This window comes from Vicia villosa, unplaced genomic scaffold (assembly GCF_029867415.1).
Source record: "Vicia villosa cultivar HV-30 ecotype Madison, WI unplaced genomic scaffold, Vvil1.0 ctg.002056F_1_1, whole genome shotgun sequence".
Classification (NCBI taxonomy): Eukaryota; Viridiplantae; Streptophyta; class Magnoliopsida; order Fabales; family Fabaceae; genus Vicia; species Vicia villosa.
The window spans coordinates 40,503-61,651 of record NW_026705824.1 but is presented as its reverse complement, the minus strand read 5'-3'; the positions used below and the strand labels follow the sequence as shown (position 1 = coordinate 61,651).

The following is a 21,149-nucleotide window of genomic DNA, read 5'->3' as shown; positions in this document are numbered from 1 at the left end:
TAATTGGTCATAAGTGCAAAATTGATCAACGATTCAAGTGTTAAAATTGTGAATTAAAGTTCTGCACAAACATCACAATTCACCACAACTTGAATCACTATCAATTTGAACGTATCACCAAGTGTTTGTGTTTTTGCTTAATCCAATCTTACTGCATTGCAAATCAAAATTGTCAATCTAGAAGTTAATTGGTTTTCAGTTGTAAAACGTATTGTTTAGCTATCATATTACTTCACCATCAATTCCACTTACTCTTTGGTTTTGAAACACATACGACCTTTGCAATAGCGGTCCAGAATAGACGCAAGTCGATTCAGAACCGCTTTCGCTCGAGTCAGTAGAAAAATCCTTAAAAACTTAGTGAGATCTATTCACCCCCCCTCTAGATCTTTAGGCCAGCGTCTAACATTGTATGCTTGGACAACAAGATGAAACCGGTAAGAAGGAGCATGCCATCTATTACCTGAGTAAGAAATTCACAGACTGTGAGTCTCGTTACTCCATGCTCGAAAAAACATGTTGTGCTTTGGCTTGGGCTTCAAAACGTCTCCGCCAGTACATGATCAACAATACTACTTGGTTAATCTCCAAAATGGATCCGATCAAGTACGTCTTTGAAAAGCCCGCCTTAACAGGAAGGATTGCCCGATGGCAAATGCTGTTATCCGAATATGACATTGAATACCGTGCTCAAAAAGCGGTCAAAGGAAGCATTCTCGCCGATCATTTGGCGCATCAACCAATTAATGAATATCAATCTCTCAAGTTTGACTTTCCTGATGAAGATGTCTTATACTTGAAGATGAAAGATTGTGACGAACCATTACCTGAAGAAGGTCCTGACCCTGGATCAAGATGGGGCCTAATTTTCGATGGAGCAGTAAACGCTTTTGGCAATGGAATTGGGGCAATCATCATCACTCCCAAGGGTACTCATATCCCGTTCTCCGCCAGACTACTATTTGACTGCACCAACAACATCGCAGAATATGAAGCTTGTATCATGGGTCTCGAAGAAGCCATTGACTTAAGGATCAAGATCCTCGACATATATGGAGATTCAGCCCTTGTGATCAACCAAATCAAAGACAAATGGGAAACTTACCACCCTGGCTTGATTCCCTACAGAGATTATGCAAGACGTCTGTTGACTTTCTTCAACCAGGTTGAATTGCATCATATACCTCGAGATCAGAATCGAATGGCAGACGCTTTAGCTACTCTATCTTCCATGTTCAAAGTCATTCACTGGAACGATGTGCCTAAAGTCAGAATTACGCGCCTTGAAAGGCCCGCCTATGTGTTTGCAACTGAAGCAGTCATCGATGATAAACCGTGGTTCCACGACATCAAACGCTTCCTTCAAACTCAAGAGTACCCGCTTGGGGCATCAAACAAAGATAAGAAAACTCTAAGGAGACTTTCTGGCAGTTTCTTCCTGAACGGAGATGTGCTATACAAAAGAAACTTCGACATGGTTTTGCTCAGATGTGTGGATAGACACGAAGCAGACATGTTAATGCATGAAGTGCATGAAGGGTCCTTTGGAACTCATTCAAACGGGCATGCAATGTCCAAAAAGATCTTAAGAGCAGGATACTATTGGTTGACAATGGAATCAGACTGTTACAAACACGTGAAGAGATGTCACAAGTGCCAGATCTATGCAGATAAGATCCGTGTGCCACCGACTCTACTTAACGTTCTCTCATCTCCATGGCCTTTTTCCATGTGGGGTATCGATATGATTGGAATGATCGAACCGAAAGCTTCAAACGGTCATCGTTTCATCTTGGTAGCTATTGATTACTTCACCAAATGGGTCGAAGCAGCATCTTATGCCAATGTTACAAGACAAGTGGTTGTGAGGTTTATCAAGAATAACATCATTTGCCGATATGGTATTCCCAGCAAGATCATTACTGACAATGGTTCAAACCTGAACAACAAGATGATGAAAGAATTATGTGAGGAATTCAAGATTGATCATCATAACTCTTCTCCTTACAGACCAAAAATGAACGGCGCCGTCGAAGCTGCCAACAAGAACATTAAGAAGATCATCCAGAAAATGGTCGTCACTTACAAAGACTGGCATGAAATGCTGCCATTTGCTTTACATGGGTACCGTACTTCAGTGCGTACTTCGACAGGGGCAACTCCCTTTTCTCTAGTATACGGCATGGAAGCTGTGCTCCCCGTAGAAGTTGAAATCCCATCAATGAGAGTCCTCATGGAGACTAAGTTATCAGAGGCTGAATGGTGTCAAAGCAGATACGATCAGTTGAACTTAATCGAAGAAAAACGTATGACTGCTCTATGCCATGGACAGTTATACCAAGCAAGGATGAAACAAGCTTTTAACAAAAAGGTTCGACCTCGTGAATTTCAAGAAGGCGACCTCGTGCTTAAAAAGATCTTGTCTTTTCAACCAGATTCTAGGGGCAAATGGTCTCCTAATTACGAAGGCCCGTATGTTGTCAAAAGAACATTTTCTGGTGGCGCCATGATTCTTACAACCATGGATGGCGATGAACTCCCACATCCTGTGAATGCTGATGCAGTCAAGAAATACTTTGTCTAAAAAATACAAAAGAACAGCTCGGTAAGTCGAAAACCCGCAAAGGGCGACTTAGGCAAAAATGAGCGTCTCGGTGGACTGAAAACCCGAAAGGGCGGTCCAGGCAAAAATTAGAGACAATAAACAGAAAAAAATTCATCCTGGTAGATTGAAAACCTGAAAGGGCAATCTAGGCAAAAATTAGGGATTAATGACAAAGTAACTGCATCAGTCCGTACTTCGTCACCTGAGGAGTCTTCTTCATCAAAGGATCTTCGATCAAATCATCGCCAATCTGAAGCGACAAGCACAGTTGGAACTCAAAGTTGTTAGGGGGAATAGTGGTTATTGCTTTCAATGTAGCCTTTTCCGCATAATTACCATTTCTAACTTTTGTAAATACTCCATGGAATCACGCCTTTAGCGGATTTCCATCCTATTAAATAAATTTGAGCCTTGTGCCCATTTGTTTGCAATCTTTAATTTCTTTCAGCTTGCAAAATGATGCTTTAATTGTGTTATTCACTTTTGAAAGAAAAAAAAAATAAGTTTTAAATGAATTTACTTCACTTTTCTTTTTTCAAAATAAAAGCGAAATTTTCCTTTGAGTTGTGAACAACGGAAGGAACATCAGCAGTCGTCTCCATAGGATGAACAAAAGGATTCTCCCTGAAAAAATTGTTGAGACAACGGTATTCTGGTCCCAGAAAAGAATTCCTGAAGCAATTACCCCTCGAGGTAAAGAAGCTCTTCTATCCCTAGTGAAGAAGCTCTTTTATCCCCAGTGAAGAAGCTCTTTTATCCCCATTAAAGAAGATTCTTCCATCTCAGTGAGAAAAATTGCTCATCTTCCCCAGAGAAGTTTAAAGCATGCAACACCATTCATCACCTGTGTTATCTACACCGTGTTGAAAAACATTTGCCAAGTATCCGGTTGTATTGCGACGTCGGTCCTTCTCCAGTATATACTTCATTGTCTGTCAGTATTGTCAGTATGCATGCTACATTCATGACATTCATCATTCATACATATTTGCATCATTTATGCATCATTGCATTCTTCAAATGTCTGCCTAAAATCACTTGTTTAGGATATATCTATCCCAAAAAAGTAGAAAAAAAAAAGAAGAAGAAAAAAGAAAAAAAGAAGAGAAAAAAAGAAGAAACAGGTATGGGCGTGTCATCTCTCCAAATAGGTTGTCACCCATAAGCAGAAAGAACATCTTCTTTCTCCAAGTTCCCCACTGAGATCATTCCTCGTGGAAGAAGGTTGCTTTAGTTTTCTCCTCTCAAAACGAAGGAGAAAATCCCATTTTGAGTTCATTCCTCATTGGGTACAAAGTCTTGTTTGACTGTCTCTTTCCAATTCATTCTTGGTTAGAACCTTGTCTTTACCAGATTCAAATTCCGATTCCCCAAACAGAGTTGTGAAAAACAGACAATAAGCAATAGCCTCATCATCTGAGCAGCTTATGTCTCTTTCAAAAGACTTTTCCTCTCTAGGAAATCAATCATGAAGATCATTTGACGACCAGGGCCTTATTACTGTTCACAAGGCTGAATAACCAGTAATTCCCCTAGCAAAGTCTCCAGGATCATTTTGTCACCTGGCTGATAATTGATCATGTCTTCAAAAACCACTATCACGAGGCTGGTAGTCGGTAACTTTTTGTTCTGGTTATATTATTAAACATGTCTATCACCATGCTGATAGTCGGTAATATTAACCGAACCTTTGAAACTCTTTTACCTTGTCAAGTCTATCACCATGATGATAGTCGGTAATACAGTTTCATACCTTTCACCTTCGCATTATTAAACAAGTCTATCCCTGTGCTGATAGTCGGTAATGTCGATAGGTAAGCTTTTCTTACAAAGCTATCATTCCCCGGTGAAGCATACACTTGCTTTCCCAATAAAACGGATTCTCTTCCTAGAACGGATTGAGACATCCTTCCCGATCTCTTTTCCCCAGCGGAGTCAGTTCTTGATATTCCCTCGGTAAAGATATCCTTGCATCATTCGCAATTTTGGTATCTTAGGTCCAAAATTCGCGTCTTCTGATATTTAAGTCTCTTCCACCCTATCAAAACGAAGATTTTCAATCTTCATGTCTCAGGTTGAAGAAACTTAAATAGGGGCATCTGTCATACCCCAATTTTTGACCTAAGATACCACCTCATATCATTTGCATATGCATCATTTGCATCTCTAACAAATTGCATAGCTTGTGTTTGCTACTTGTGACTCAGCAGGATTTAATCAGGAAATCACTCATCAGTACAAGTAACAATCAATTAGGGTTTTGTTCTCCCTTCATCTCAAATGAATCATCTTCATCAACAATCAACATTTGGTCCTCAAAGATTCACTTCAACAAGTTCAAAGGCTCTGAATCAACCAAATTAGGGTTTTGACTGAAGATAGCATACTCCTGACTTTTGCTCAGGATTTGACCTAATGATTTGGGACATGATATCAAGACCTCAGGTGCATTATCTTGATCTAATTTATTGGCTCAAGATACCTCCTACACAAAGATTGATCAGACAAATCCTCAGATCAGGGTTTTGAACTATCAGGGACTGAAATCAGGGATCACATTTGGGAAACCCTAAAAATCCCCAGGAAGTCAATCAAAGGTTTCAATCATCCTTAAATAATCCCTATGACAACATCCAATGGAAATTACATCTCAATTCAAGATCCACAGTCATCAATTTCATCAGGTCGACAATTAGGGTTTTTGACCTAATTCACTGAACAACTGACTTTTTTAATCAGGACATGGTGCCACAACTCAAACCATGGCTCAATATCCTCTAATGCTTCAATATGATCCATTCATACCATTCATTTGGTGAGGATAGCCTGTTTCATTTGAAATCTCCAGAAACGCGATTCGTCTGAAAAAGTCAACTGTACAAGATAACCATTGACTTTTGGGGAATTTTGGTCAACCATGACTTTTGAAGTTTTGAATCATCAATATATGATATATGAAGTCATTTGATCAAGAAAAATCAAGAAAATCAATCAAGAATCAAAAAGTCAAAAGTTTGACTTTTCATACTTAGAAAAATTTCTAAGTGTTTTTCATGGTTTTTTCCAAACTTTGGAAGGGAATTTCTCAAAATTTCACCTACAAACTGAAAAAAACTTCCAACATGAAAGTTGTAGATTTTGATCCAATGAACAACTTTGTCACATATAATTTTTTTCCAAAAGATCAACCATTTAAGAGATATGGAGCTTCAAAGTTAGTATCTTTTGAAAATTTTACTTAAAACCTCATTTTCTTCAAAGTTCATGGATCTTTTTCACCCACTTCCTTAAAGATCTTGAAGAAACTTTCAACTAGGGTTTTGAAGTGTGTAATATGAGCTTTCCAAAATGTCCAAGAGCATGAAAAAATTTGAAGTGTAGCTATGGTTTTGAATTTTGACATTAGTGAACTTTTCACTTGAAATTTCATGCCATTTTCACTAAGTTATGAGCCAATTTGCCAAATGATCCAAATAATGATGCATAGAGGCAATAATTGAAGATATTTTTCTGATTTGAGATCAGAATGGAAGAGGATAAGAAGCTTGAGTTTTAACCATGGTTTGGTCACTTTAACCATTTTGCATTAAATGTAAAAGATTCCTTTTTATCTCTTAAGCCAAATCACCAATTCTTGATCAACTTGCAAAGGTCTGAGTTCAGAACTCTTGGCCTATAAATAGAGATGCAAATCACTCTTCAAAACACACCAAAACCTCACAATTATAGGTTTTCTCTCTTCTTTCTTAGAATGCAAGTTTCTTAAGTTTCAAAGAGGTAGAAATGTCAACCTCCAAATCCTTGAAGCTATGGCCAAAATGATGATTCTAGCAAACCATAAACACCATATGGGATGTGTTTGAATCACTCATACACCCAAAAACACCTCAAAACTCAAAATCACTACCTCACTTCCATATTTGCATATATTGAACCTTATCATGCCAAAATCCATACCAAGCCATATCTGTCCAAACTAACACTTCCAACACCTCATATATGTCACATATGAACTATCCCAACACTCATCATCAATCAAAAACTTCAGAATCACCAAGCTCGATTCATACTTGAAGCAACTGCAGATCGGGTTCCACCAACTGATCCAGATGTTTTCAATCCACTCCAAGCATCCAGACACCTTCCATATGGTCCATTGAAGCTATCCAGATCATCAAACAACTTCTGTAACACCTCTATTGCAGAATTCGAATCCCAGCTTGGCCGTTTTTGAAGGTAAGTGCTATGAACTTCAAACTCATACATACATGCATCATAAATGAAAAATTGAGTTGCTATCTTGTTTCTGCACTATCACTGATCAATAGCCCTCAATCAATTTCACAATTCATCAATTATACACAATTTCAGATTGAATCATAGGATTAGGGTTCTTCGTGTTCATCAGAAAACCAATGATCTTAGAGTGAAAATAAATGCAATTAAATGATACCATTGTGTTCCTCGTCCAAAACCGAGCAAGATAGACTATCTACTTGATCAAAACAATCCAGTTTCAAAGATTTTCAAAAATCAGTTGAAGGTGTGTTCTTGGCGCGTTTTTTTGGTTTGAAAAATTCAAATGTTTGTTTTCAAATATAATTAAATGGAAGCGTGTGAATAACAAGCTGCGCGCGCAGCTCAGTTGGCAAGTGTTTTGAGTTGTGAGAGAGAGGGCGTGGGTTCAAACCCTGGCAGGACCAAAACATTTTTTTTGACACTATTTTCTTTCATTTTCTTTAACAACTTCACCAATTAATTTAACCAATCAAAATTCATTATTTTCACTTCATTTTTTGCATACTCTTTGTTTAATATACATATTTTATGAATACCAAAAAAAATCATCAAAAAAGATTTATTTAATACATTTTTAAATAGGTTTAAAATGACATGTTTTAAGTGTTTTTTAATACTTTAAAATATTGTTTTTCATTTGATTTTTAACCTAATCACTTGTAAATATTTTTTGTGATCAAACCCTAATCATTTAGGTCTTAATTGAGTATTAAAATTTGTTTTAACTTAATTAAGTTGTTTTTTTCCAAAAAAATTCAAATCGTTTTAAGACGAGCGATCGCGATTCTCTTTCAAAACGATAAACCATTTCTTTTTAACTGTTGATTAAATCTTTTTGACTAATCAATCAATTTTCAAAACGAAGTGGGGCCTCTCGAATATTAGAGAGTATAAGACCCACTCCTTTTTCCTTTTATACAGTTTTTTTTCTTTAAACAATAAACTCTTTCAAAACAAAAAACTTTCAAACGGTTTTTCAAACCTCGCGTCTGTAATTAAAACAATCAACCATGTTTTATAAAAATACCACGGGCCTCCACATAGGTATAAGTCCCAAGCCCCTTTTGTACATACCCATTCCAGTACATGAAATTAGGTATTTCATTGTACGCCTTTTTGTACATATCTCAATCAATGCGTTTTTTAAACTTTGAATAACAAACCAAAAATGAAGGTTTCTTTAAATCTTCCCAAAAAATACCATGGGCCTCCATGTAGGTATAAGTCCCAAGCCCCTTTGTGAATACTTGTTTACATAACTTTGAATAAATTCAAGTGGACTTCTCCCCGAGTGTGAGTCCCGAGCCCTGTGTATACGAATGGATCATGCTTACAGGTATATTTCCTTCATAAACTCCATTATATACACACACTTTGTCATACATATATATAATTGTTCATACCTGTTCATGTTTGTTCATACTTGTTCATGTTTGTTCATATGTGTGATATGTGTGCCTGTTCAACTTAGTACAACACTAGGTTCCCCATAGCCTCCTATTGGGCTTCGTGCAAAGAATCTCCCTAGTTTAGGTTAGGACATAGAGTATGGTTTCCCGGTGAAATCGCTCTAAGAGCTCAAACCAACTATACCATGCCTCCCCTTGGGCTTTGTACAAACGAGTGTCCCTCCCATAGCCTCCTCTTGGGCTTACAATGCAAGGACCCTGGATTGTCCCTCCCATAGCCTCCTCTTGGGCTTACAATGCAAGGACCCTCGGATAGCCTCCTCTTGGGCTTCGTACAAGGACCCACGGGCTTCTTATAAGCATCCCCATAATCCAAATCAAATACCCTAGGAGATTAGACATTTATCATCTCTATGATAGGAGTATCTCTTCTATATCATCACAAACAATCAAACAATCAATCAATCAATCAATCAAACCTTTTTGCCACAAGGCTGGCTAATCAATCAAACTGTTTTACCACCGTACTGGCTGATTAATCAAAGTTTTTGTCACAAGGCTGACTTCATTGAAACTTTTGCCACAAGGCTGGCTGATTAATCAAAGTTTTTGTCACAAGGCTGACTTCATTGAAACTTTTGCCACAAGGCTAGTTAAACAACAAAAACATCTTTATCATTCTAAGCACCCTCAGTGGCATGGCCCCGGGCTTATAATGAAAAGATTTTCAAACAAAAAACAAACAGATGTATGTGATGATATAGATTAGATACATCGAACATTTAGATGACATTTGTCTCTTTTCCTTTGCTTCCACTAGCATAAGTGGGAACTACGATTGCTCTGACTTTCTCAACATCCCTTTGAGAATACGTAGGCACAAGGTCGATCCTTGGCGAGCAAAACAAAACAAAAAAAACCATTCAAACCTTAGCACCCGTAGACCCCGAGCTACAGATGCTCTGATTCCCTCTAGGGGATATGTATGCAGAGGATCGCGATGATCTTTGTGAGCATAATCAAACAAACACCTTAGGTCCCACCTACTTCACAACAGAACCTCCACCGTAACATAGAATGAAAAACAATAAAGAATCCTATAGAGTACTATAGATACGTTGGGTGCTAATACCTTCCCTTCGTATAACCAACCCTCTTACCCAAGATCTCTCCCCCCACTTTTAGGTTATTGCAGCTTTTTTCCTTTTCCTCCTTTGGAAATAATAAAAAGTTTGGTCGAAACAAAGAAAAATCATTTTTTATGAGCACTCGAGCCCAAAGAAGGCATCAGGTGTCTCATCCCACAAAAAAGAGGAACAAAACGATTTTTCGCCCGCGACAATCCTCAAAACTCAAGAACAGATGTAGAACCAATCTTGTCCTTACAATCTCCCCCTTTTTAATGATGACAAAACCATGTATTTTGATAGAACAATTCATACATGCTAATCACCATAGAATGCAAATTCAAAAAAGCTAAACAGCTCCCCCCGAATCTGTTAATACTCAAAATTCATTTATGCTTATTTAGAGTCTCCCCCCTAAGCCCAAGACTCATAAAATAAATTCTGCAGTATAAAAAGTAACATAGAGAAGGAATGCTTCCCCATTGACGTATCATCAAAGTCTAACTAGAAATGCCTAGTCTTCATCTCAGAACCTGGCTTAATATCAGAACACTATGAAGTATCAGAACCTATTTAGTAACTGTCTTGATGCCTCACATCAAACATTAGAACTAAAATCCAGGTTCATCCAAAAACGTTGATCATGCCACCAGAAGGTGCAAAGTATCATGTCATCAGAAGGTTCAACACTTGAACCATTTCCCTAGACCATGTCTTAGACCCTGTCTTATACCACACGGGTCTGTAACTAGTTCTTGCCTATTAAAAATAATGAGATGAGAGAAGAGAAAATTTCATTTGATAGAATCCAATACCGACTTGATAGATAGGCAATACTATTTCCAAGTTTGTTCTTTGATGGATCGGGACCCTTTACCCTAATTAGGAAATGGAAACCGACAAAACATCAAATCATAGTAACTCTTATATGGAACACGAGGATCACGCGGTGGTGAGTGCATTGTTTAGAAAGAAAAAAAAAATCAAAAGAAAAACACCTCTTTATAAATGAATAGATCACCTATGTACCTGCGAACTTCTATTATAAAAGTTGTAACTAACCATGTTAGTATACCATTCATGTGATGAAACAAATTCCATTAGGCTCTGTTTTTAATCATGTGTATGAAATAATTAATGTAATAAAAGTACCACTTGCCCATATATGCACTTTTGTTTTTGCCAAACTTTAGCGTTCAAGTGTTTGTTTTTACTAATTTTATCTTTAAAATTATTTAGTTTTAGTCTCTAAAAATCTCATATATATATATATATATATATATATATATATATATATATATATATATATATATATATATATATATATCAACAAACTTTGAATTAACTACTAGTGAAGTTTTGAATCAAATCACATTACTGTAAAAAAATAACAGATTACAACAATGAAGTAAAAAAAAAAATATTTGGAGAAGAAAGAAAATAAGGTTGTTCATTACCATGAATTTAATTAGGTCGCTTATGTAGTAGAAGATGATTCAACAAAACCTCAAAAAGTTTAGTTATTTTTAGATGTAAGTTTGTGGCAAGAAGCTATTAAAGATGAGTTAGATTTTCTAGAATCTAACCACACCTAATACTTAGTAGACTCGTCTCCTGGATGCAAATTAATTGGTTGTAAATGAGTTTTGAAAAAAGTTACTAAAACCTGACAGAACAGTTGATAAGTACAAAGCTCGCCTTTTAGCCAAAAATTTTAGACAAAAAAAAATATAGATTTTTTTGATACTTTTTCTTCAGTCACTATAATTACATCCATTAGAGTACAAATTTCATTTACTGCTATTTATAACTTAATAGTACACTAAGTGGATGTTAAAATAATTTTTTTGAACGATGACTTATAAGAAGAAATATATAGACCAACCGAAGGAGTTTGTGATTCAGGGGCAAGAAAACAAGATTTGTAAGTTAGATATGTATCTCTATAGTCTAAAACAAACACCAAAGTGATGATACAAAAATTTGATAACTTAATAATGTCGAATGCATACAAAGTGAACGAAAGTGAAAAAAGTGATAAATACAAAAGTGACAATCAACATTTGCACTATCATAAGTCTCTATGAAGACGACTTACTCATAGTCAGGTCAAACTTTCAAGTTGTGAATGGGGTGAAATCACTATTGTGCTACAATACTGATATGAAAGACCTCGGAGAAGTCAGTGTGATTCTTAAAATTAAGATCACTAGATTTTGAAGGGAATATCTTTGGATCAGTCTCACTATGTGGAGAAGATCTTAAAGAAATATAATTACTTTGTATGTAAACCTGCTTGCACACCATACCATCCTAGTGTGAAACTATTTGACAACATCGGTGATAGTGTTAGACAAACTAAGTATGCGAGCATCCTTGACAGTCTTAGGTATGCCACTGATTGTACTAGACAATACATTGCACATGTCCTGGAATTATTATGCAGGTTTACTAGTAGGATGAGTTATGAAAATTGACAGGCTATCGATAGAGTTGTGTGATACCTTAAGGACCATCAATCTTGGCCTACATTATCAGAGATTTCTTGCTATACTTGAAAGAAATAGTGATGCAGATTTGAAAACCTTATTATATGATTCCAAGGCTATATATATATATATATATATATATATATATATATATATATATATATATATATATATATATATATATATATATAGAGAGAGAGAGAGAGAGAGAGAGAGTGAGCTGGAAGAGTTGTATTTTAGAATTCAAAGAAATAGACTATCTTGCCTAACTCTATAATGGAATCTGAAATGATAGCATTAGTAACTGCAAGTGAAGACGCAAGTTGGTTAAGATGTTTGCTAGCTGAGATCCTTTTATGATAAAAACCTATATCAATTGTGTTGATCCATTAAAATAGTACCACGACTATTTTAGAGTTGAGAATCATTATTATCATGGTAATAGACATCAAATAAAAAGAAAGCACGAAATTGTTGGATAGTGTATCTCTAAAGGAGTTATAAGAGTGAATCATATATGCACCTTTGAAAACTTAATAGATCCTTTGAAGAATAGGTATTTGTAAAGGTCTTGTTAAAATGCTAAGTCTGCGATCAAATGAAATTTGTTGCTGCATCACTAGTTTTATGTACTAGGTAGGAACGCATGCTGCTTTGGAATATGGAGAATATTTTCTTTATGAAGGTGTTAAACATGTTGAGTCTCAAAAGAAAGACATTGGTACTAGTGATGATGAGATTAGTGCTGCCCTAAGTATGTTGACTTTGAGTTACAAGTTAATTGTAGGGAAACATGTTGCTGACATTATTTTACACACTATTGCTCTTGTTGATATGATCTAGTATCTGATGAAGAAATGTTATATGGGCCTATGAGAAGTACTCATATTTTCAAAGACTTTGATTCATGCGAGACATAGTCTCATCTTATATGAAAAAAAGAGGTGTGAGTGTTGATATGTGGTGTACGTGTTCTTGTTCTTTGGTACATGTGCCCATTATGGGATGAATATTCATGTTTGACCTTTCCTATGTTGAGGTAATTTGGGGGAGATAATGATATGATGCTATGCAAGAAAGAATATTGTTTCTATTTGGTGTTCGTAAGAAGTTGTGTGCTACTATTATTTGTAAGCTCACACTTATAATTGTGATTTAGCTAACATGTTTTTGGTTTAAATGCACTCTAATAATCAAATATGGAAGAATGTGGGTAAGAATGTGTGTAACATCTTGTCTGTTGGCAAAATATGATGATAGTTTGTTGGTTCCTAAGAGTTTTTTTTTAAGGGTTAAGTATGTTTTTGATCCCTATAAATATCTCAAATTTCATTTTTAGTCCCTATTAAAAAAATGATATATTTTAGTCCCCACAAAATTATTATGCACGTAGTTTTAATCCCTACTATTAAATCGATGTGTATTTTTGAATGATAATTTTACATACGTGTTTAGAACGTTATAAAAAGTTTTTCGAAAAAAAAAGGAACTCAAAATTTGATTTCTAAATCGAGATTTGCATTACTTTTATCATTATTTTTTGAAATTTAAAAAATTCATATTTAATTCTTTTCATTTTAAAAAATTCTATAATTTGGTAAAGAAATATTTTATAATATTCTAAACACATATGAAAAAAAAGTATTCAAAAATTTAAAATTTTAAGGATTATTAAACAGTTTTCAAAATTTTAAAAAATAACAGAGACTAAAACTGCATGCATAAAAATTTTATAGGGACTAAAATATGTCATATTTTTAATATGGACTAAAAATAAAATTTGAGATATTTATAGGGAACAAAAACATATTTAACCCTTTTTTTTTAATGTTCTAGCTCGCTTTGCTTGTTTTTGTGTTGATTGTTTAATGGTGGTCCTCTTTCCTTTGTCACTTTTTAGGAACATAGGAAAAAAAAAGGAATATTTTTCTTTGAGGATATTGCTTAAATTTTTGCTTGTGTACTATTTGTGGTGCATTCTTGAAGAAGTGCTTAATCTATGATTTGCCTAAAAAATAACAAAATCGGGAGTTTGTTATTACAATTGATTGGATAATTTTTGTATGCAACTTGTTGAGCAAGATTTCGTGAGATTTTGTATTACATTCTAGAAAGTGTACTGCTCAGACAGTGTTACATGACAGTTTCAACATTTAGTTAGCAAATCAATTCCCGTTGAGTTCGTTCAGAAGATTCAAAACATTGCTTTTTGAAAAAGTTTGTTAGTCTGAATCAGTTTGGAATTTTTTTTATAAAATCATAAATATGGATGAAGAAAATTTAATTGAATATGGTTTAATTAAAAGATTTGTATTTGATATAATCAAAGAAGATTTGATTGAGTCTGTTTGGAAGAAAAGGTTTAATTGGATATGCTTTGAAGGAAGATTTGGTTCATATTTATTTAGTCCAAGATTTTGCTAAAATTGATATGCAAAGATATTGATTAAGGTTGTAATTAAAAAGATATTTCATGAAGAGATATAATTTGATTTGTTTTAATTACAAGATTTGAATTTGCACTTAATGAGAAGATCTCCAATCTTTATTTAAGAAGATTTAAAGCACGTTTCAGTTTTGAAAGAGTTTGTGTTTTGAATCTTTTACTCGAGAGATTAGAGTTTTTATTTATATCAAGTAAAGTAAGTATTGGAATAGTTTAATGAAGATTCAGAGTTGTCAAGCACAATGTCACAGACATGCTGTCTTGGACTGTTTGCTTGGAGCGCAAGATAAATTGAAATATATTTCTTACTTTTAAGATTTTTTTCCTCTTCTATTCTATTAGAGATATAAGTGTTTTAGCATGTGTCTAGATTTGAAGAAAAAAAAATCTGTTTTTAGCAAGATTGTTTTTGGTGTTTTAATTTGTTCAAGATTTGTATGAATCAAGAATGTTAATCATAATGAATATTTGATTGAATGTTTCTATTTTTATAAATATTTAATCTGAGTAAAATTTAACAAGATTGAATTGGTTATAATTAAGAGATTCAGATTAATTTTAGAGGTGATCAATCAAGACTGAAAATCAATATAATTGAATATTTATCTCATGTGCTTTTTGGAGGATCAACCTTATTCAAGATGAAAATCCTGTAAGACTTTCACTAATGCAGAAAACACTTTTTACATCGGGTGAAAAGTACATTTTACATCGGGTCTGGGTCCGATGTAAATCCAAGCGATGTAATAAATCCAGGACATTTTACATCGGGCAACAAGCCGATGTGAAAAATCATGATATTACATCGGTTGAAATTATGTCTGATGTGAAACAAAATCCAATATTTTTTTAAAAATATATATATGCAATATTTAACTTAGGGTTCCTAATAGCCCGATGTAAAATGTATGTTTTTACTTCGGTTTCCATGATAGCCTGATGTAAAATGTATGTTTTTACATCGGTTTCCATGATAGCCCGATGTAATATATCTTGTAATTTTTTTATTGATAGATCGGTTTCACCTTTTTCCTTTAATTTTTTTATCTAATTTTTCATATTTTGCCAATATCACACATACCACATTCACCTATAGCTGATAGACAAAGCTCATAACTAATAAAAATATGAGACTTAACATATTGACTTGAATCATCACTTGGTGCATCAAGACAAACATACAACCTTCAAAACAATGATGTTAAATTTGGAACAGGGACTAAATTGACTGACATTTAATTTATGAGACAAAATTGCTATTTCAGAAATTTAAGGAACTAAATAAACCGTCACATACAATTTCAAGGACTAAAATATTGATTTAGTCAAGAAAATGCACAAAACTGTGAGACTTAGGAAAATGAATAAAACTCAAATCGTTGAAATTAAATGGAAACATGTAAATTAATAAGATGACTGTTCAAGGCCTTGCATTCTTAGATTACTTCCTCCTCATCTAGAAGCTCTTCTAAAGTGAAATTATCTTTGTCTAATATAGCCTCCACCTGCACAACACAAGCAACGTAAAAAAAATACACTTAACACCAACAAAAAGAGGAAACAGGGAAATAAGAAAATAAGCTATGCAAGTTTTGAACTAATTCAGAGTTAAGACATTGATTCTAAAATAATACACTAGCCATTGTAAAAAAAAAATCCTCACTAAATTATCATATATAATACCGGAATGATTTGTCCACAGTGAAGGTTCTATATTGAATCTAATTTAGTCAACACAAAGCAACGTAATTTTCTTCACAACAAGCAAACGAAGTGCAACGATATTACATGCTTTTAAGATATCCATCAAGACAAATAAAACTCCCAAATAAATTACATAAATTTCACATAACCGATTTATGCATAAATATCTTTGTTCAAACCACACAAAACGAAAATATGGAATTTGGACATTATCATGAGATAATAATTTAAAACACATTATGAATTTATTAGAGTTAATAATTGTTAATATTGGATTGATAATGTCATTTATCAATTTTGTCATTAGGCATCTAAAGAATACTAAAGAATACTATACTGAAAGATCATTATTCAAAACAAAACAGTTGCAAGCATTGTAGAATTTATGAAAAAATTTAAGTACGAGAAAAAACAAAAGATGATATAACTAGTTCACACAGTTCAAGGCCTGTCATGTTAATGATATACAACCACTATAGCAGTCATTTAAAAGGAGTTTGTGACTATATTTTAGTTGTAGATGAAAATGGAGAAACTCCTCAAACAAAAGTACAATTAGTCTAAAACACCATAACAGCAACAATCCAGCAAAAAATCATAATCATATCAACACATTTATATGCACTTTTAATTGTAAGACTAGACATTTCACAAATGACATCTTAGAAAGCCTCAGGTCTAAAAAAATAATTGTGCTCTGGAGATTTCTGTTAGGAGTGAATATGAATGAAGTCTTACTTGCTTGGTAGCAGGGATTTCTCATTTCTTAATAGCCTCCAAATATTTGATGTCTAGGTCCCCAATTTGGAGTCTTTCTCTGTTTGTCTGCACAAGGTCAAGCTCCCTCATTAAGTTTTCTAAATGTGCGAGATCGAGACAGGTAGAATTGACTTATCCAAGAAAACATAACAAAAACTATAATAATGTCAAAACTAACTTAACATCAAGACTTTACCTTTAGCATTTCTTTATTATCAGTAGATATCATTTCATTTGTCACTTCTGCATCAAGCCTAAGTATTGTGTTATACAATATGAAGAAAAAAAAAGAAGAATTAGCTAAAATTTTCAATTCTATGAAGATATAGAGACATATCACATACATATACATGCTATTTTACCTTGCTAGCAATGAGTTTCTCTAAGACTCAGAGTTCCATTTTCTTTCACATATCTCTCAGCATGCATTAAAAAGTCCTCTTTCTCAACAAAACACTTCCTCCAGTAGTTATTAAAAAGTCATATGGTCATGTATAGGGTGGAAAAGGAGACCGCGGTACACTAGGGTTGGGCAAAGGAAAGAGAAAAGGAGAGGGACGTGGTATGGAGATGTAATGAGAGAGAATGTAGTGTCTGCCACAGGGCCTTGTCCTGCCAAGTCAATAGTTTCTGTCTGCCAAAACAATTGTAGAAGCAAATTTAAGAACAGAATTGTAGCAGAAACATCATATGAATATTTTATAGTAGCATAGCATAGCATAGGTTAAAGTTAAAATACCAAACAAATTAATTGGTTAAAGTTAAAATACCAACCTTAGAGTAACCATTTGGCATATCTTGAACCACACAACCAGAAGGAAGCCTCCTACAGTTATGAAAAGTAGGTGCACCACCAGAAGAAGTTTCTTTGAAGGTATTAATCAACACATCAGCCACTGCCGATACCCCTTTGCATGTTGCTTGCAAAAACGTAGAAAATTCACTTCTTTAACTAGAACCAACAGAGAAAATACTTGAAGTTTAACTTGCATCTGTCAATTAACAAAGACATTTCATATGGTAAATAAAATATCAGTGTCACCGCATCAGTGTTGGTGTCGTCTTTTTGGTGTCAATGTTTACATACCAGTTGAAGAGCACCATTTCTAGTTCCATTTATTCCACTAGATATCACTTCACTTTTGGAAGCTCTTGCAATCATACAAGGAAACATCTCTGACCATCGATTCTGATATAACAGAAACCAAATCAGTTTTTAGTACAATAAAAAACACAAACTCATAAAAATCACTAATACAAAATAATAAAGTGGAAAATGGTTGAATGAAGTAGTTGAAAAAAAAAGCTTACTGAGTCCATTAAAGTTTACAAAATCTATCTATACAAATTGATAGGTACCTGCCAGATTTAGTTTGAAGTGGCCAAGAAGAATCATCAAAACCTTGAGACAGAACTTGGTTCAATTGAACCCTAATAACAGAATCAATCAACCACAATCAATGAATACCAAATAATAAATAACAAATCGAGAGATAGGAGAATTAGTAGTGCTTACTTTCCGATGCCGATAAAATCATCGAATGTGACAGTATTGCTGTTCCAAACAACAACAATGAGTTCACGAAGACCTTCAATTAACGGCACCACGAACTTCTCTTGAAAGACCCGATGTTTTCCACCGCCTGTTCCATCCAAATCAGGTCAACAAACAAATCAACTCAAGTCAAAACACCGGATGTTTTCCACTTCCTGTTCCATCCAAATCAGGTCAACAAACAAATTAACTCAAGTCAACAGTCAAAGTTACAGAGCAACAAGAAGAAGAAGAAGAATTACGAACCTGTGGATGTTCTTGTTCAGAATTTGGTGGAAGCGTATTCAAGGCAAACGTAGGGATCTTGTCTTGAAATCCATTCAGTATCCTTCAATTTCGTGCAAGAAACCACTGTGACCTCCAAAGGTTGGCCCTAAATCCTCGCTATCGTTCCAGAAGACATTTTGTTTTCGTTCGAAATACCATGGAGGGACAGCTCTGATCCACGATCCTTTTCATTGTTTTCATATCAATGAAAGGAGCGATAACTCTGGTCTGAGGGCGAAGGGAGAAAGGCGACCTCCAGAGAACACCGTGGCTCCATCGATTGACGGTGGACCGTGCAACGTTAGCGGCGGAGGATGAGATTGCGGGATATCGGTTAAGAGACGAACAAGCGAGAGGAGAGGCGAATGTTCTAGAGAGAGGGTGATAGCAACTAGGGATACATGCGAGAGAAGAGAAATGAAAGTGGTGTGTGGTTAACGAACGTGAACTAGGGCTGCGTGAGCTATAATTATATGTAACATTTGCCATCGGTTTTAGACTGCCCAATGTAAAAAAAATTAATAAAAAATTTCTTTTTTGAAAAACTCGTGTAACATTTTCCATCGGTTTTAAACTGGCCCGATGTAAAGGCCTACTATGCTATTTTTCCCATCGGTTGATATATATAACTGATGTAAAATCCTTTATAAAAGAATTTTATTTTAATTACAATTATGCCACCGCATTTTTTTTTAATATTTTTTATATCATTGGAAATAAATACCCGATGTAAAATTGTTTGACAAATATTTTTCACATCATATATTTTAATACCTGATGTAAAATCTTTTATGGAAATGTCATATTTTTAGTAGTGTTTGGAAATGGAATTTTGTTACTATATGAGGAAGCAATCTCCTTTGAGATGAATCGAAACTTGAGGGAAAATATCTACTCCATAGGAGAGTTTTAGTTGAGTCTTTTTTTGTAGTTTGCACACTCTACTCATGAACATTAATTATAAATTAGCCGCATAGATTTTTGAGTTGTATTACAATCATATCTTTCATCTTTACAATTGAATAAACACTTGGGAGTGTGATTGAGTGAAAGTGATAGGTGTCTGAGATTCATGGGGAGCCCTGATCGAATCTTCATGGGTAGAATTAGGAAAGCGGAAATGGACGAAGTGAGTTCAGATAAGACCAATTGTACTTATGAATATTAGGGCAGGAGTTCTCTATAGGGAATCCTGAATACAAATTTATGGGTAGTATTAGGGAAAAAATCCGTTGAACTATGAGAGTTCAAATTAGACGAATTTGTACTTCTGACTATTAAGAGTGAATTTCCTTTCAATGGGTTAACGCCTTGAAAATGTGTGTTTTTGCACTGAACTGGGTTACCAATACATATGTTATTTGTATTTTACTTTTATTCTGCCCGCTACACAATTGACTTGTCATACATATTTTTACAACATTGTGTATGACAACTTATCATCTGAAGAATAGAATTTCATAATCTGTGACCCATTGGTTGATACTATGAGGGAGGATTTTTTTGTATTCCAAGCCTTTAATGAGACATCATGGATTCTCAACCAAGCTAATCTTTCACTGTCCATCCCACATGGGCTCCAGGGTCTTAATTCCTCATACCATTATTCCAACCAGGTTCTTGCCTCATTAATTAATACCTGAATCTCTTTCCTCTTACGTGCCATTTTGAGGGAATTACTACTTCATTGATATTTTTGTAATTCTTGAACATGTTATACATCTCCTTTTTCACCATAATTGTCTGGGAAACTAAGTAAATACATATGATCAATTATTGTTGTTGATGATTTTTTTATTCTGCTAATGTCCCATTTTGTTTTTGGCCTTGTACTTATCACAATCACTTAAATAAAACTAATATAAACTAATTTGCAATATTTAATTGTATTATATTAATAATTTAGTGGTAGAAAATATAGGAGTAGGATTTTTTAATAGCAAAACAAATTAATATATTAATAAAAAAAGTAAATGAGCACACGAAAATACACAAGTACAAACAGTGCTCATAAACAACAATACTGAAAAAAAAGGTTTAAGGAGAATAGGAAATCACGTGCAATATATGTCCAAAAACAAAGCACAACGACACAAAATCACAACCAATAAACTATTAGAAATAACAAACTAGAAAGATCAAAACGCCACCACCTCCTCAGTGACTGCAATAGCACACCACTAGAAGATAATATATGGAAGGAGGAAAACTAGATCACCTACAAGAAATAGAGAAAGCATTTGGCCATCCAGCTCACCCCTAATCTCAAATGCACCCACTAATTAATTGACAAAATTTCCTGGCAAAAAATCATTTTATTCTGCAATTTCCAAATAACTCGGACCATTGAATTCCAGACTAATAACAAACCTAACAGAGATTTCTTACCCATCACTACTACAAATAATATATTTTATGACAATGCTTTCACCTCACCTAACAAAAATTGAGGTATGATTCCTAAATGTGCCATGTTGTTTTCTCTAAAA

At 34.5% G+C, this 21,149-nt stretch overlaps 1 long non-coding RNA gene across 1 annotated transcript; it reads right to left on the bottom strand.

Moving 5' to 3' along the window:
* Positions 1-17,282: 17,282 nt before the first annotated feature.
* Positions 17,283-18,470, bottom strand: LOC131637624 (uncharacterized). Its single transcript, XR_009294373.1, has 4 exons — positions 18,198-18,470; positions 17,926-18,027; positions 17,613-17,790; positions 17,283-17,472 (listed from the first exon to the last, which is right to left on the bottom strand). It is a non-coding gene; the product is annotated as an uncharacterized LOC131637624 (long non-coding RNA).
* Between the last annotated feature and the right edge of the window lie 2,679 nt (positions 18,471-21,149).